The sequence below is a fragment of the Eschrichtius robustus genome, chromosome 21 (genome assembly GCF_028021215.1).
Source record: "Eschrichtius robustus isolate mEscRob2 chromosome 21, mEscRob2.pri, whole genome shotgun sequence".
Taxonomy (NCBI): Eukaryota; Metazoa; Chordata; class Mammalia; order Artiodactyla; family Eschrichtiidae; genus Eschrichtius; species Eschrichtius robustus.
In genome coordinates this window covers 4,001,854-4,007,853 of record NC_090844.1, presented here as the reverse complement: position 1 = coordinate 4,007,853, position 6,000 = coordinate 4,001,854, and the positions used below count along the sequence as shown (strand labels likewise).

The following is a 6,000-nucleotide window of genomic DNA, read 5'->3' as shown; positions in this document are numbered from 1 at the left end:
GTGTCTCCAGTCTTTTCTGGAGCCAGGGTGCATTCCTCCAGTTACCAGCCCCAAAGCACATACAAGCCCCATCACTAACTGATGTGGCATCAGTTCACACTTAATGGCTTTGATTTCTCTCTTTGTTTCTGTTCCAAGACAGAATTTCCCATTCCTTTTGAAGCCTGACCATGTACGTGTGTCACTGTGTACTGAGAGGGGGACGGCACGTGTCAGCTCAGGCTGTCATCAAGACTGAGCTTTGAAATTTGATTTCCACAGTATAAAGTCTGCCTTTTACTGCTTCTACTATAGAAATGTATTCTGACATTAGACCTAAATTCTTTTGAAGTCCTGCCATAGATCATTTATTTCTCTTAATTTAAAGAAATTATTTTTTCTTCATGTTCTGTTAAATTTTAATTGGATCCTGCGGAATTTTCAACTCCACTTGATTTTCTCCGGAGGATCTTGGGGCTCTTATAGTAGAGGCTATGTCATCCAGCATAACATTAAAAATGACAAATACGTTGAAATTGTCTCCTGGACTCTGAGACAGATAATTTCTAGGAATAGATTTTGCTTCTGAGGATTCATATAATACTTCTTTATCTGGTTCTGTCTTGGATTTACCAATAACACTATTATTTTATTTTTTCTTTAAATTTTTACCTTGACCAGCTAAGATTCCTCTCAGAGATTTATTATCTCATAGCCTTGTCTACACAGTATACTTGGGGGGGGGGTGGCCCAAATCCTTCCTCAGTTTGGTAAATTCTCAGTTGTATAAAGTACACAGCTTCTATCAAGTTCTCACCTACTTAGAGAACTACGTGTGCTACTGTAACTCCAACTTAAGAGATGTAGTCTTTCCTTCATGGCCTAGTTTTCCCATATTTTAAATATATAAATAGTTAAATATTAATTCCCGTATGAACTGTAATTATGGTAGCCACCTCCACTCCAACCTTCCCTCTTTTATTTGGAATCAGTTCTGCACTTTCCAGAATGCTATTAAGTCCTCACAATCCTTGCCATTTCCTTCTCTACCTCCACATTCTCATTTCCCATCCAGTAGATTTTTGATTTATGGGATGTCCAATATCTGAGGGAATGCAGAAAAGTGGAGAGTTTGGGGCAGTGCTCTAGTTATAACAAAGACCAGGGCTTTGGTTTCTGACTGATACCAACCATGGGTCCCTAAATCGAGGACTGGAAACTACTAAAGTAGGTACAGAGAACCTTTAACCTCTTTTCAGGAAGTGTCTTTTGTAAGAAATAAAGCCTACACGAGCCATTGACTAAACAGTGTGTGTGTACTGAAGGAGGGCAGAATTTGCCACCCCAAAATATACCTCTTTGGCATAAGGATTATCATTATAGGCTGATTACTTTTAAGAAGCAGCAGACCTAGGAAAAGCTCTGAAAACTGAGTAGAAGTTACCCTTTCATAAGAGACATTTACATTTATATGGGAAATCTCCATTCGAAAGGATGTCTCCCTTTTTGTTATGAGGAAGAGAAGGATAACCAAATCTCCAGAAACTCTTATCAGTGGAGAAGACAATGCCCTAAATCTGCATAATAACCTTACCTTTATTTACTGTGCTTTTCCTGACAGCCGCCCAGAGCTGGCTTCCCCATGCCCCAACACTTTCTTTTGTTTACCTGGACACAGTATTTAAGGTGGTGGCTTGGGCCATTTTGGGGAGTTACTCACCTTCCTGGGTCTCTCCCATGTACACAGGAGGTATACATGTTATTAAACTTCTGTTTGTTTTTCTCCTGTTAATCTTTTATTACAATGGGGAGGGGCAGTGTCTCAGCCAAGCCCTAGAAGAGTAGAGGGAAAATTATTTTTCATAACCTATAGTATAAATTAAATTCATCTGTATTATAGTGTGTAAGCACTCTCTAAAAAATCTGACATTATATAGGTTTCCAGTGAAACTTTTTAATAGTTCATGAGTTTTTATCTCTTTTGATCATCTTTCAAATTATCTAAATGACAATGCTGCATCAAGGACATCTGAACTTAAACCATTTTAAACCAGACCCTCCCAGTAAAAATACTAAGATTTGTGGAGTGCTCACTACATGCTAATCAGCAAAGTAAATGCTTTAGAAGCATTTTCTCATTACCTTTTCAAAAGAGTCTTTTTTGGGTAGGTGGTCTTCCTAACCTCTTTTTCCCTATAGGTAAGCTGAGAAATAGAGGAGTTAGAAAATTAGTAGTAAGTTAGGAAAAAGGAGTGGTAAATTCAGCCTTTTGGCTTCAGAAACTAAACTCTTAACAATGGTGCTAAAGTCCTTCAAAGAGGGTAGTATGAAGTTCTATGAATTTCTAGTGAAACTAATTAACAAATGTAGCAATTGAATTATAGAAGGTATTCTTAGATGTCAAGACTATTACGAAATATTTGCTCAGCTGCAAATAACTGATATTTACTCACAAATACACATGGATGCTTATATTTTAATAGTAAGTATATATTTCTCCCTTCTGGTTAACATTTACTCTAACTGCTGTTTTGAAAGTATTGTTTTTTCTAATGTTATCTTTTCAATAACAAAGGGTTAAAATGGCAAGCGATTTAAGCTTTTGTGGTTTGTGGCCGTTGTGAAACATGTCTGGAAAATTCTTTGACGCTCCTCTCGTTGAAAGGTGAAGTCTATGTCAGCTCGCCTTGGATATGAACTCTGGCTCTTTGACCAACAGAATACAGTGGAAATTACACTTTACGGTGTACAGGATCGACCCTTAATAAACTGGCAGATTCCAGTGAAGTCATTTGTGAGCCGTTCATTCTTGAATCCTAGGCACCATTCCTAAGGGAGCTCAAGCGGGTCGTGCAGATGCCCGTGTGGAGGGTGGAGGGACTCCAGGGACGTTGCCCCCCTGCCTCCCAGAGCTGCCACCTGTCATCACCAACCTGTCCGTCATGTGAACTAGCTCTCTTAAGAGTGGAGTTTCCAGTTCAGAGTTGAGCCAGGCTAGCCGGTGCCACTTGGGGAGGAGGTGGCTGTCCCCACCAAGCTCTGCCCAAATTGCAGATTTTGTACAGAATAAATGATGGTTGTAGGGGGAAGTAACAAATTTGGGGGCAATCTATAATAAAGCAATAGCTATCTGACCTGAAGGCTCTGAGACGCATCTATTTTCAATGTACTCACAAATAGACAATCTCTGCTCCCGAGATGTGGAACTTGCATTTAGATCTCTTCTTATCCGGAACAGTTTTAAGTTATGAGGAAATAATGATAACGTTTAAGTGGCACTATGGAATACTTTACTATGTACTTTCAGGTACCAGACAAAAGAGTAAAGGCTAAATGGCGCTGTTTTCGGATCATCCCTGCAAATCACTCACATCTCACGCTGGAACCCAGACTCTCAGGGTCAGCTTTCTGACATCATAGGAGCGGAAGCTGGGTCCATCTCCAGAGCCGTATAAAACCAACGCAGATGTTTCCTCATCGGAGGCTCTTTTGTTGATGAGGCATTTTCTCCCACATATTGTCAGCATTTTCCTTTCTGTGGGGCTCGCTCTCATTAGCATTTAAATACATTCCAGTCAATCACAGTCAACAGAAGCCTTCCATCAACTTTCTCTCCCATCGCCTCAAGCCTCATTTCTATCTCTGTCCCATAGCGCCTTCCCTTTTTGTCATAACAAACACCCTGTTCACTCTTCTTCCCTTTGTAATCTGACTTCCACTTCCACCCCAAGCCCTACAACCGCTTCGACCTAGGTTACAGAGTAAATAGAAAGACTTCTTTCTGAAGCAAATGGATATTCTGATTCCTTCGTTTACCTGACTTTTCTATGGTTTGTGGTTCTTCTTCTCCAGCTCCCCCCCCCCACCCTCCCTTCTAGAACTGAGCGCATCTGAATTAGTCTGCTTGGGCTATCATAATAGAGCATCACGGGCTTGGTGGCGTAAACAACAGACATTTCTTTTCTCTGAGTTCTGGAAGCAGGAAGGTGGAGACTGAGGTGCCAGGAGCTCAGTTTCTGAGGGCGTCTCTCTAGCTCGCACATGGCTGCCTTCCTGCCCAGTCCTAGCATGGCCCTTCCCCGGGGCCGGCACAGACAGCGCTGGGTGCCTTGTCTCCTTATAAGGCATCAGTCCCACTGCATTAGGGTTCCACCCTTAGGACTTCATTTAACCTTAATGACCTCCCTGAAGGCCCTGTCTCTATACACAGTCACACTGCGGGTAAGGGCTTCAACACAGGAATTTGGTGGGAACACAATTCTGTCCATAACAACACCTCTCAGCTTACCTGAAGTCGAATTACTTAATCTCTTCTAACCATTCTGACCCTTCAGTGTATTTATTGTTAGTGCAATCTCTGAATACCCTTTCCTTCTTATGACATAAATTACTACTTATATTTCACACACCCTAGAGTCTCCAGCCCAGCCCTCTCCCCGGAGCGTCAGATTCACTCATCTGCATATTAGACAATCTAACTCTATGCCCCACAAATATCTTACATCAAATAATCCGAAGTATTTCACATCCCATACACACGAACGAAGTTATCAGCAAGTTATCCACGCCAGGACTCTGGGTTTCGTCTTTTTATCCTCAACAAACTCACACACTTCACAAAATTCAACAATTCCCTTTGTTTTACTTTCAGAGTCTGTTTCAAATGTCTCTGGATCATGAATGCTCTTGTTTCTGTGCTTTTTCCAATATACTTATTTCACCAAGAACATTCTGGCCTCATGACCCGGGCAATCCCACTCCAGTCTTCGCGTCTCACCTACGGTGCAACCATCTCTGGAAACAAGGCCCTGAATCTCTAGACTGAACCTAGTGATGTTAACCGGTTTCATCACTTGTTCTTCCTAGTATAGTCTGTGGCAGCCACTCTTCAAAAAGAGGATGCACCCCTACCCAAAATTGGGTTTAGATGATAGTAAGACTGATAATCATACATACATAAAAGACTGTGAAAAATGTTATTTATATAACGAGACTTTCTGGAGAGTGCAGGGCAACCTCTCTAAAAATGTCCTAAGATGGAAAAAGCAAGGAAAGGGCTTTAACTGTGGTTAGCAGGCGGGGCTGGGATGAAGGCCGTTGCACACAGAGTAAGGTCTGAGCGCGCTGAATCTCTCGTTGGCACCGAAGGAGTCACCGTCCAGGTCTCTCATCAGCTGGACAAGGTGTGAGGCAGAGGATGGAGAGGAGTGATGCTGAAAAGCTGTCAGCGGTGAGACATCAAAAAATAACCTCAGACTCCTTGCTATGTGGCGTTAGGAGCTCAGCTGAGCAGGGAGAGCAGGAGCCGCGTTGTCAGGCATCAGAGGTGCCCATTGAAGCAACAAGCCAACAATGAAGGAGCCAAGCCTTTAGTCGCTGCAGTGGGAGAAGCAGGAGGCTAATACGGAATCCGGTCCCCTGTCATATTTTCCTCACGGGAAGGCTTACTCTTGGAGGGTCAGGCAGGTGTGCAGATGTCGGGGTCATCTCACTGCTGAGGGAGCCCTGACCCAAACGCTCCGCAGCTGAACAAGCCTGGGGTGGAGGAGAGCATGAGGGGGGAAGGGCTAGCAGTGGAGAGGTGGAGGGTACAGAGTCAGAGTGGGGAAAAGTGTCTGTGAGGACTTCTCCTCCTTTCCATGAGGGGCTGTCAGCACGCCTAAAGAAGAAGACCTCTGCCCCAGGCCTCAGACGAATGACCAGGAATGAAGGCATCAGGGCTAGGAATGTAAATACCTGAGAGAGGGTCACCACCAGGAGGGCCCGGGTCCTTGATGGCAGCTCCCTTCAGAGACTGCGTTGCAAAGGCTGTGCAGGGCGTCTGGTGTGGGAAGAGCACCGTGACCCCCGAGGCCTGTCAGATAAAGCCTCTGTAATGGCCAATGGTCAGCAGGAAAAATTACGTAATGGGGTTGAGCCGGGAGCCAGCCTCTTAACATGGTCTTTAACATATGGAATTATGGTCATATGCAAGGCCAAGGGGAAGAAGGCACACCTGATCAGATTATACTTTCACTGAGC

The 6,000-nt window shown here is 43.5% G+C and overlaps 1 long non-coding RNA gene across 1 annotated transcript in view; it reads right to left on the bottom strand.

Annotated features, from left to right (window-relative positions):
* Positions 1-1,750: 1,750 nt before the first annotated feature.
* LOC137755915 (uncharacterized) overlaps positions 1,751-6,000 on the bottom strand; it is a 28,628-nt gene continuing 24,378 nt past the window's right edge. Inside the window, exon 5 of the long non-coding RNA XR_011072127.1 lies at positions 1,751-1,812. This is a non-coding gene — a long non-coding RNA (uncharacterized lncRNA). The remainder of the gene's footprint in view (positions 1,813-6,000) is intronic.